We start from the raw sequence: 12,553 nt of genomic DNA on the forward strand, positions 1-12,553 counted from the left end.
CCCAGTAACTTCAAAAGTTCATAAGATATGCTTCACTGATGCACAGAATTGGTGTGTGCAGTATGTTGGGGCCTGACCATGACCTATCCAACTGTGTTCTCTGTTTAAAAATGCAGAAAAGAGCACAGAAGGCATGTTAGGCCCACTTGAGGGAACTTATTGGATTCTCAAAGTCTGGTCTGTCAACATTGGCATCAGAAACATTGACCCCAATGGCTGCCAGGGTATTGTCTGACACTTGGGGGTGCACTAAAATTGACAAAGTCTCCACCTCCCTCTTTAGCAAGCACCAGAAGCGCCATCCTCTGAGGTATACTAGGTGAAGGCCAAGAAGCATCGGCATTGGTCACCTTTGATGCATGGTGCCAGGAGCTCCAGGACATTAGCATTGCTAGCACCTGGTAAGTGCCATTGCTGAGAAGATTGCCCCCCTCTGTAATTCTGGTGCCATTGTTGCAGCCATAATGCAGTCAGGATGCTACTTCCAATATTGCATTGATACTCGGCAGGCTGTCTCCACATCAACATCAGCCCCAGCCTTGTTCTCGAAGACCAGCCAGGCTATGTTGAGGGAGGAGTTAGCAGGCTTGTTATAGCTCTAAAGTGTTTGGGCATCAAGAGCACATGAGCTAACCGCAGCACTCAGTTACTCCAACCTCAAGGTCCATGACACATCCATGGAATGGTCCCTGACAACCTTTACCTTGAGAGGCTTAGGTGTCTGTGCCTTCCCTTGCAAGGCACCGCTTGACATTGGAGAAAGAAGCTTCCTTGAGATCAAGGCATGACCAGGCACCTCAGCGCCTAGCCCCATAGAGTGGATATATTTCCAGCCAGCTCAGACAGGTGCAACCTCAGAAGTTCCAATAGAACTATTCTGTTGAGTCTGACATGGATACATCATGGGAGTCTGAGGAACAGTTAGATTAACTCTCAGAGGAGGGGTTCGACCTGCCTGAGTCTCTCTTTTTCTCCTGTTTTGTCAAGGAAATGGTGGTTATCATCCTTTTAAGTTGAAAAAGGAGGATGAACTTCAGGTCAAATTATTTCAGGTCCTAGATTTTGATTTTCCACCCAGAGATGTTCAGAGGAGCAGCTGCAAAAATTGATATTAGGTATGGATATTATTCAAAATGCTATCCTGGAAGCCCAGATTAGATGATATCCATGTATTAAAAAAGGAGGAAGGAAGGCCAAACAACAGCTAGCATGGTTAACAAGTGAAGTGAAGGAAGCTATTGGAGCTAAAAAGAAAATTCTTCAGGAAATGGAAGAAGAATGTGACTGAAAATAATAGAATCGGCATAAGGAATGGCAAGTCAAATGCAAAGAGAGACCTTGAGAAGAAGATTGCACTGGAGGCAAAAGCACATTATAAAAACTTATAAAAGCAAGAAAATGGTAAAAAGAATCATTTGGATTCTTAGATGACAGAGAGGTAAAAGGGACACTTAGGGATGACAAGGCCATAACAGAGAGATTAAATGAATTTTTGCTTTGGTTTTCACCAAGGAAGATGAGGGGGTAATACTAGTGCTGAAAATAGTATTCAATGCTGATGAGTCAGAGAAACTGAAACAAATCTCTGTAAACCTAGAAGATGTAATGTGGCAATTTGACAAATTGAAGAGCACCAAAATTTCATCGTGGGGGCAATACGTCACAAGCATTGTGGAGACGGAAGCAGAGACGGTTCTGACAAATCCCGTTTCTCCCTCCTCCCTCACTCAGTCACTCACCCGACACTGTAGCAGCAGCCGGCGAGCAGAGGAAGCGCCGGTAAACAGGCAACTTCTGGAAGTGACACAACAGAAGAAGGGCCCTACCAGGGCTGGCCAGAAGCTGCTTGTTTACTGGCTCTTCCTCTGCTCACCGGCTACAGCATTGGGTGAGTGAGTGATTGAGTGAGTGTGGGAGGAGGAAGCAAAGGGGGTTGTCAGGACCGGCTCTGCTGCTTTGAGAACGGAGTTGGGGAGGGAGGGGTTTGTTAGGACCAGCTCTACTGCTTTGGGAATGGAGGGAGGAAGGGGATTGTCAGAACCTGCTCTGCTGCTTTGGGTAAGGGAGTGGGGGAGAAGGGGGAAGAAAAAATGACCAAGAAAGAAGGGAAGAAGAGGCTGGACCTACAAGTGGGTATGATAGAGTGAGGTGAGGTGGAAAGGGAGACCCTATTTTGGACATTAGCTCTCAAATAACCCAAAACTACAGTTATCCAGCATTCACCAATCCCCATGGGTGCCGGATAACTGAGATTCTACTATATGTAGATTTTGTGAGGATCTCCATCAATGAAAGTATATAACTATTAGGAGCAAATCGGTCAGGGATTGACTTTGAAAATAAGAGATTTGAGCATCACCTTAAATTTTATTTACAAAGCTGTGGAGTAGAGAATGACATGGGGCCAAATTTTTCCCTGGTTCCGCAGGAGCTCAACTTCCTCATCCTGTCCCCATGGGTTTTGTTGCTGTCCCTGTCCTTGCCCCATTCCTGTAAGCTCAGCCTTAACTGCACAAGCCTTGAACACTTATGATTTTAAAGTGTTTGAGGTTTGTGCAGATGAGGACAGAGCTTGTAGGAACAGGGGAGTTACAGGAAAAGAACTCTCCAGGATGGGATGGGAAAATGAGATCCCGCGGCAATGGGGAAAAATTTGTCCCCATGTAATTCTCTATTGTGGAGCTGCTAAGAGTGTTATAGCTGGGTGGCTGGTGAATGTGAGGATCGCTTATTAACTTGCCTGCCTGGTGTGGAGGTGATTGGACTTCGTACATCACCTAGAAAAAATTTGAGACTGTGCTGGGGAGGAGATGACTATCCTGGTTCATGTAGGTACCAATGACATAGGAAGGTGTGGGAAGTAAGTTCTAAAAGTCAAATTTTAGGCTTATTGGTAAAAAGCTGAAATCTAGAACTTCTAGGGTAGCATTCTCAGAAATGCTATTTTTTCCGCATGCATGGATCCAAGAGAGAGGCTGTGCTCCAGAGTATCTAGGTATGTATGAGACAAAGTGCAGGAACGAATTTTAGATTTCTTAGGAAATGGTAGGAGTGGGCTTTTACACAAAGATGGACTCTACCTTAACCAGAGTAAACCCAGGCTGCTAGTGATAATGTTTAAAAAGGAGAAAGAGCAAATTTTAAACCAGAATAAGAAGTTAGCTTTCATAAACTACAAAAAATCGCAGAAAGAGGAAGACAGGCAAAAATATCTGGAAAAGTTAAGAGAGGCTGGTCTTGTAGTCAGGAAAGCAAAGATGCAAATGGAAGAAAAAATAGCTGACAAGACATTTTTTAGATATATTAATGATAGGAAGAAGTGCAAAAGTGAGACTCAGAGGTGAAGGGGAGAATATGCAGAAGCTGATAAAGAAAAGGCCGAATTGCTTAACAGATATTTCTGTTCTGTGTTCACGGCTGAAGCGCCGGGAATGGGCCGCAGAAGACAAACGTGAATAGGGAATGGAAGAGTAACAGACCCTGATCGATTTTCAGAGGTTTGTGTTCGTGAGGAGCTATGGGGGCTGGATGGTATACATCCTAGTGTGCTGAAGGAACTTAGGGAAGTTCTGTTAAGCTCTGCTGACTGACCTTTTTAATGAGTCTCTAGAGTTGGGAGTGGTACCGGAGGACTGGCGAAGAGCGGATGTGGTCCCTCACTACAAAAATGGAAGTAAGGAAGAAGTAGGGAATTACAGGCCGGTAAGTCTGACCTCTGTGATAAGCAATTAATAGAAACACTTTTAAAACAGAGAATGATGAAGATTCTGGAATCCTGTGGATTACAGGACCGGAGGCAACACGGATTCACTAGAGGTAGGTCTTGTCAGACAAATCTGATCAATTTCTTTGACTGAGTGACCAGAGAAATGGATAGAAAATGTGCACTAGATGTGGTGTATTTAGATTTTAGCAAAGCCTTTGACAGTGTTCCACACAGACGTATAATAAATAAACTGAGTGCCCTCAGGATGGATCCCAAAGCAATGGGCTGGGTCAAGAACTGGTTGAGTGGAAAGCAACGGAGGGTAGTGATCAATGGAGATCACTCTGAGGAAAGGAATATTACCAGTGGTGTGCCTCAAGGTTCTGTATCTTTTTATAAATGATATTGCTGAAGGGTTGTTGGGTAAGATTTGCCTCTTTGCAGATGATACCAAAATTTGCAATAGAGTAGACATGCTGGATGGTGTGAATAACATGAAGAAAGACCTGGCGAAACTTGAAGAATGGTCTGAAATTTGGCAGCTAAAATTTAATGCTAAGAAATGCAAGGTCATCATTTGGGAAACCAAGCCGGGGAAATCACCTGTATTAGATGGGTACACGAGTCATTTTTATAAGAAGTTTGGGGATCAGGTAGGACCTTTGTTGGTACGATTAATAAATGGGGTTCAGAAGGGGAGGGCCTTTTGCCTGGTACTATGAGTGAGGCAGGTGTTACAATTTTATTGAAACCTAGTAGAGATCCAACACTTTCCGGGTCTTATAGACCTATTTCCCTGTTGAATGTAGATGCGAAAATGATCGCAAAGTTCCTGGCTCTACGACTGGGCAAGTTGCTTCCTAGTGATCCATATGGATCAATCTGGATTTATCCAAAGAAGACAGGTGGGGGATAATATTAGGCGCACCCTGCATTTGATGTGGAGGGTGAAGCAGGAACAGGACCCAGTGGCGGTAATGGCGGTAGATGCTGAGAAAGCTTTTGATAGGGTCTCATGGGATTTTTTATGGGCAATAATGAGGAAAATGGGAATTGGGAGGCCGTTTAGTGAGTGGGTTAGAGCTTTGTACTATGCACCTAGAGCCTGTCTCAGAATTAATAAATCTTACACAGAATTTTTTTCCATCGCACGGAGCACTAGACAGGGATGTTCACTGTCCCCCCTGCTTTTTGCACTCTATAGAACCACTGGCTGTGTTGATTTGGAACCATCCCCTTTTGAGTGGGATTAGGGTAGGTGGCATGGAACATCGTATAGCATTATTTGCTGACGATATCCTCCTGTATTTGATAGATCTGGACCGCACTATACCTCAGTTGCTAGGTATTTTTGAGGATTATGGGAAGACGTCTGGCTTTAAGATCAACTTAGATAAGACTGAGCTGATGGATCTTACCCTGGGGGAAGACAGAGATTTGGCACTTTAATGCAAATTCCCCTTTAAGTGGGTAACTAAGAGCCTTAAATATCTTGGGATTTACCTGCCTAGAGACTTGACTTGTTTGTATGAGGTTAATTACGGATCACTTATTCTTACGATTCGGTCGGATCTTCACTGCTGGCAGGGGCTTTGGCTCTCTTGGGGGGAAAGTTTCGCTGTTCTCCAGATGAATATTCTACCTCGGTTACTATTTTTGTTTCAGATGTTGCCAATTCCCATACCGCCCCAGACGTTTAAGATACTACAAGCGGAATTTCGGAAATTTATTTGGCAGAGTAGAGCGCTCAGAATTTCACAACGTGTGATGTGGGCAGATTGAGCTAGGGGTGGAAAAGGGGTTCCAAACCTTTATTGGTACTATCAAGCGGCACAGTTGCAGATGTTATTGGAGTGGGACCTAGGCTCCCACAAGTGAGGTGTTCAGTTGGAGCAGATCATGGTGCCCCAGGGACGATTGGCTGCTAAATTCTGGGAGTTGGAGACTAATAATCCTTATATTTTACACTTGATTAAACTATGGGATAGAACTAAACAAGAATGCAATCATGGGCGGGTGACTTCCACAGCTTCCTTGAGGGAGGAACCCCAATTTGAAGTGGGTAAAACCAATCCTGTTTTTGAGAGGTGGGGACGTATAAGGCTGCTTCAATTTTGAGATTTCTTGAGATTGGGGATCATGGTATCTTTTGAGGCTTTACAACAGCTTCAGGGGGTGAGGGCTGGGGACTATTTGGCCTATCTTCAGGTGAAGCACTTTATGTCTGCTAGAGAAGTGTTCTTCAACCACCAGTCCATGGACTGGTGCCAGTCCACAGAAATTTCCTGCTGGTCCACAGGGCCAGCATGTGCATCAGGCCCATGCTGGTCCACTGGGCCAGCATGTGCATCAGGCCCAAAACAGTGTTCTTCAACCGCCGGTCCACGGTGCGATTGATGCGGCGTTATCTTCGAGCCAGCTCCCTCTTCCTCACTGATTCAGTGCATAAAGCCACGGGCAGTGGCTCCTACGCACGTCCTGCGCCTGAACCGGAAGTCTTCTCTCTGACGTGTTGTTAATAAGATTATATTGTGTATCTGTGAAAAATGAATGGAAAAAATAGTGTTACCATTAGTACTATTATGGGGGCGGGGTCTGGGTTGGAGATTGGGTAGAGATGGGCAGGGTCTGGCCCACGACTTAGCCCAGTGTTTTTCAACCGCCGGTCCACGGACTGATGCCGGTGCACAGAATAATTCTTTTATTTCTGTCGGTCCATAGGTGTAAAAAGGTTGAAAAACACTGTGCTAGAGGATGAAGAGAAGATTTCTTTAGTTGAGGTTGAACAATTAGAACAACTTTGGGGGACTTTGCAAGAGTGCCCAGACCTATCTCTACAATTTATCAATATTTAAGGGGTCGGGAGGCACCGAAATTTGGTTTTCAAAGTCACTGGGAGCGGGATTTACACTGTTCCTTTACATTTAAAGAGTGGGAGCTCATATGTGCGGAGGTGGGCAGGGCATCCACTTGCGTGCTTATACAGAAGAATGCATATAAGGTATTGAGTAGGTGGTATTATACCCCAGAGAGGCTTCATAAGATGTATCCTCAATCGTCAGCTACCTGTTGGCGGTGTCACGCAGCTGTGGGCACTTTTTTGCATATCTGGTGGGAGTGCCCAGTATTAGTCCCTTGTTGGTGGGCTGTAATGGGGTCTTTATCGCTAATGTTGGGGGTTCCTGTTACCCCCCAAGCCTACTGGGGATGTCTAATATTTGTGAGACCAGATGGCAAACCCAAATTTTGCATATGGGGCTGGCGGCATTTAAATGCCTCATCGCTGCTTACTGGAAACAGCCACTGGTGCTTGATACGAGTGAATGGAAAGTGAAACTATCATTGATGGGGAAAATGGAATTGTATGTGGCCAAACGTGGGGGATATTATTTGCAATCAATGCAAACCTGGACTTTTATTACTCAGAAATTGTGTATTTAGAAATATAGAAGAATGTATGATCCTGTTCCATGTTCTTTGCAGATGGGGGGAGGAGGTATTTCTTGGGGGGAATGTAGATGTTGTTGTATTCCTATACAGTTTTATTAGACATTCGATTTTGTGATAGTACGGATGGTGTTCTCTTTGAGTTGTATGATATGTTTATTATGTTTGAAAACTAATAAATATCAAAAATTTAAAAAAAAGAAATGCAAGGTCATGCATTTAGGCTGCAAAAACCCAAGGGAACGGTACAGATTAAGGAGTGAAGAGCTTATGTGCATGACAGAAGACCGGTACTTGGGTGTGATTGTATGCAATGATCTCAAGGTGACCAAACAGGTTGAAAAGATGATGGCAAAAGGTAGAAGGATGCTAGGTTGCATAGGGAGAGGTATGACCAGTAGGAAAAAGGAGATATTAATACCCATGTATAAGACTTTGGTGAGACCTAATTTAGAATATTGTGTACAATTCTGGAAGCCGCACCTTCAAAAAGATATAAAAAGGATGGAGTCGGTCTAGAGTAAGGCTACTAAAATGGTATGTGGTCTTCATCATAAGGCATATGGAGACAGAATTAAAGATCTCAATCTGTATACTTTGGAGGAAAGGCGGGAGAGGGGAGATATGATAGAGACGTTTAAATACCTACGTAATGTAAATGCGTATGAGTCGAGTCTCTTTAATTTGAAAGGAAACACTGCAATGAGAGGGCATAGGATGAAGTTCAGAGGTGATAGGATCTGGAGTAATCTAAGGAAATATTTTTTTTCAGAAGGTGTGGTAGATGCATGAACAGTCTCTCAGAAGAGGTGGTGGATAGGAAGGAAGTGACGTCATCGTGGCTGATGGCAGCCTAGAGCGATAGCTCCGCGGACCCCCGTGCTGTTTTTGGCGATCTTCGCGCGATTTCGCGTGCCTGCACTGTCTGCCTCCCTCAGCTTGTCTGTGAAGCTGTTTTGCTGCGTCTCGATGGCGACGCGAAAAAAACAAACGGATATTAAAGCGTTCTCCTCACCGATCCCGAATGGGCCTCTTAAACCTGGCTCTAAAATGGCGCCCGATCCGGCCGCGGCTGCGGAGGGCCCACCTGCTGATGCAACACTGCCGACTCTACAGCTGGAGATGCGTGGTTGGTTCCAGGAACTGAAATCTGAAATCTCTGCAGTTCGAGCTGATATCCATGCTGTTGTTGCTGAGCTAAAACGAGAGGTGGGTGAAATCGGGAATCGGGTGGGAGAGACGGAGGTTGCAGTGGAAGCACATGGCTCTGAAATAACACAGCTGAGAGGCAGGATTGCAGCGTTGGAAGAAAAAGCTGATGTGAGCACCCTTAAGCTGGAGGATCTGGAAAATCGCTCCAGACGGTGCAACCTTCGCTTTCGGGGTGTGCCAGACACTGTTTCTGACCCTCGCTGTATGGAGGTGATTGATCATATATGTATACAGGCACTAGAGACTGCTGGTTTGCCTGTGGAAGTGGGTAAACCATTGCTGGATAGGGCACACCGCATCCCTGGCCCTCGTGATGTGAACCGCCCTCGTGATGTTGTAGCTTGTTTCCATCGCTATATGGATAAGGAGCATGTGCTTAGGGCGGTGAGGCGCTCGGGGGGAACCGTTAAATGGGAAGAAGCGGACATTGATGTCTATCCTGATGTGGCTCCAGCAACCCTGGCCTGCCGTCGCACATATAGAGACTGTACCCGTATACTGCAGGAGCGCAGTGTTCGATATAGATGGATTTATCCTATTGGACTGGCTTTTACACATGCTGGCAAGAACTACACTGCAATTTCTGTGGCTGATGTTCAGTCTCGAATGGTGGAAGCAGGTTTGATGACAGCTTCGGAAATGGCTCCACTGCCTCAGAGGTCACCTATACCCAAGTCAGGAAGAGGGCTGGGATGGCAGAGAGTGGCTAGGTCGGCTGCAGCCCGTCGTCCTTTGGAAGCGGCCACGTCCTCATCCCTTTGAACTTTTGTGTTTGTGAGATGTGTTCCTGAACTTTTGTGCTGTGTATGTTTCTTTTTCTTTTTCTTTTTGCAGAGCGGCTTCTGTCGCGAAGGTTATTTATAGGGCTTGGTCTGGGGGTCCATTTGTGAACTGTTTCTCTACACTTCCTGTACCGTGGTTGCCAGGTGCTTTGGTAGCTGGACCATGTGGGGTGTTGTTGGGGGGTTGGGGGGAGGGGGGGGTGTTGGGGTTGGGAAGGGTTGTGACCGAGTGCTCTTTTGTATGATTGTATGGGAGTATGTTAGTATATTGTTTTTCTTAAGGTTGAGATTGCAGGGGTTGGTTGATTTGACTGCTTTGGGACATGGTATGGATTTGGTGACAAAGTGCTTTTTCTTCTTTAGTATGAATGGATAAACTTACTTTACTGTCTTATAATGTACATGGTTTGAATTCACCACAAAAGCGACGCTTGTTATTTAAGGAATTGAGCCGTCTGAATAGTGCTGTTGGATTTATTCAGGAGACCCATTTCCAATCTCACTTTGAGAAATTGCTTACACACAATAGCTATCCTCATGTTTTCCTTTCCTCTAATAAGATCCGGAAAAAGACTCAGGGGGTGGGTATTTTAATTCATAAACGTGTCCAGGTGGTATTGAGAGAGGTGGTGCGGGATGTTGAAGGCCGCTACATTCTAGTCAAGGCTGAGTTGGATGGCACCTTATATAGTTTACTGAATGTCTATGCCCCAAATGTTGGTCAGGGGGCCTTCTTTACGTTGTTAGAACGTGTGCTGTTGGACCATGTAGACGGTACTCTCCTTGTGGGTGGAGATTTTAACCTCACTTGCTATCCTCAGGAGGATAATTCAAATTCTTCCATCCGCTACGCTAGAAGCGACAGAAGAGCTTTGCTGCGCTTCCTGCGTAGACATGATTTGATAGATGTGTGGCGTTATTTACATCCAGGCACGCGAGATTACACATTTTATTCATCGAAACATAATTCATATACTAGAATTGATATGTGGATGCTGCCTCGTATTGCCCTGCCTCGAGCCCTGGCCTCCAGTATTGAGCCCCGGGTGTGGTCGGATCATGCTCCTTTGACTCTGGAGTTACGGGTTGGGCAGGTTAGAGGCGGCCGTCGCATGTGGCGTATGAATGATTCTTTGTTGAAAGATCCCAATACTTTGACTCTTTTAGAAGCTGATGTCAAAGAATTTTTTGTATTCAACGACATAGCTGGCATTAATGTTGCAATTCTTTGGGAAAGTTTTAAAGCTACCCTTCGGGGTTGTTGTATCTCGAGGGGGTCGTACAGAAATCAATGTCGAGTGGCTCGCAGATTAGAACTAGTGTCCCGCCTTCGACGCCTAGAGAATGCTCACAAGAGAGCCCCATCGGTGGCTGGGGGGGTAGCGCTGACGGAGTGCCGGAGAGATTTACAGGAACTTGATTTAGAGGGCATGGCTTGGGCCCTGCAGAGGCGGAAACAACGGTTTTTTGAATGGGGTGGTAGGGCAGGTCGCTTGTTAGCTGCACAGATCAAGCAAACTCAAGCACAACATTCCATAACTCGGATTCGTAATGACTCGGGTCAGCTTTGTGTAGATGATGGGGACATCCATCAGGCTTTTTTATCCTTCTATCAGACTCTGTACACTCCGGAAATTGAAACCACGGAGGGGGAGATAGATGCTTTTCTATCTAGCGTCACCTTGCCTTGTTTGGCGGAAGTTGATGCGGAGTGGCTCTCTTCCCCTATTCAACCCGCTGAGGTGGTGGCGGCTATACGCCATTTGGCTGCTTCCAAAGCACCGGGTGTTGATGGCTTTTCCCCCCTGTTTTATAAGAAAATGGAGGCCCATATAGTCAATCCTCTGACTAGATTGTTTAATTCTTTTTTGGAGGGGGATTGTCTGCCGTATTCGTTTCGTCAGGCAGCGGTCTCCCTTCTTCTCAAGCCTGGGAAAGATCCCCTCCTTTGTGGGTCTTACCGCCCTATCTCATTGTTAGGAGTTGATTATAAGCTGTTTACCCGTATTTTGGCAGTCCGGCTGCAACGTTTTCTTCCTTACCTAGTTCATGGAGATCAGTGTGGCTTTATTTCAGGGAGGCAACCTGGTGATAATATCCGAAGAGTGTTAGATCTTATTGGAGTGGCCCATCAAGAATCGGTTCCGGCAGTCCTGTTATCAGTTGACGCTGAAAAAGCCTTTGATAGGGTTTATTGGCCGTTTATGTTAGCGGCCTTGAAGAAGATGGGCATTTCGGGTGCTTTTCTACACTGGGTGACTTTATTATATGCTGCTCCGGAGGCTTGTTTAAGAGTTAATGGAAGATATACTGCTAATTTTATGATTCGTAGAGGAACTAGGCAAGGGTGCCCTCTGTCACCACTGATTTTCGCGCTAGTCATGGAACCTTTAGCAGCCTCTATACGTGCGAATGCTGATATTCAGGGAATTGTGGTGGATGGTGAAGAGCATAAGATTTTATTGTATGCTGATGATATTTTGTTTACCTTGACCCACCCGCATCGTTCTTTGACGGAGGCGCTTCGTGTTTTGACTACGTTTGGTGTGGTGGCTGGCTTTAAAATTAACATCGACAAATCTGAATTGCTTAACGTTTCCCTTCCGGACTTGTTGGTAACGGACTTACGTGCTAGGTTCTCGTTTCGATGGGCGGCTAAATCCATTAAATACCTTGGTGTGCGTATATCTCGAAGACTTACTGACCTTTTTGAATTGAATTACCCTCCGTTGCTAAGAACTGTATTTGCTGATCTGGATCGATGGGAGGGGTTGAGATTGTCTTGGATGGGTAGGATTAGTGCTTTGCGTATGAATGTGTTGCCTCGTTTTTTGTATCTGTTCTCCTGCCTACCTCTCTCAATTCCTAAACGGTTCTTGCTTAGGCTACAAAGGCGGGCCTTTGCTTATATCTGGACACGTAAACCCCCTAGGGTGCGGAGGGAACGTATGTACTGGGACAGGTTACATGGGGGAATGGGTGTCCCTGATTTTTCTACATATTACTATGCATCCCAACTGCAAGGACTGTTTCATTGGGCATATCCCTCCCAGCGCTGGGTCTCACTAGAACAGGCCTTACAACCTACTTACCCTTTGGCAGCAGTGCCCTGGCTGTCTTTTGATATCCTTCGGGATCTGCAGACTGGAACATCTTATGGGATGGAATGTACTTTGCATGCATGGAGCAGGGTTAGACGAGCTTGGTTCCCACGTCAGCGCTATTTTTATGCTACTCCCATTAGATTTGCCCCTGATTTTCTGCCTGCTAAAGATACTGGGATTTTTCGGCGTTGGGAAATGGAGGGTCTTAGGGTCCTAGGTCAGCTGGTAGTGGGTGGACAACTGGTACCCTTTGCTGCCTTGCAATCTATATATGACCTCCCCTCGACTGATTTTTTCGCCTA

General features: G+C 45.6%; 1 protein-coding gene across 9 annotated transcripts in view; it reads left to right on the forward strand.

Moving 5' to 3' along the window:
• The window catches only part of APC (APC regulator of WNT signaling pathway), a 344,325-nt gene that overhangs the window by 187,878 nt on the left and 143,894 nt on the right, over nt 1–12,553 (forward strand). The window lies entirely within an intron of this gene.

Source organism: Geotrypetes seraphini, chromosome 1 (genome assembly GCF_902459505.1).
Source record: "Geotrypetes seraphini chromosome 1, aGeoSer1.1, whole genome shotgun sequence".
Lineage (NCBI taxonomy): Eukaryota > Metazoa > Chordata > Amphibia > Gymnophiona > Dermophiidae > Geotrypetes > Geotrypetes seraphini.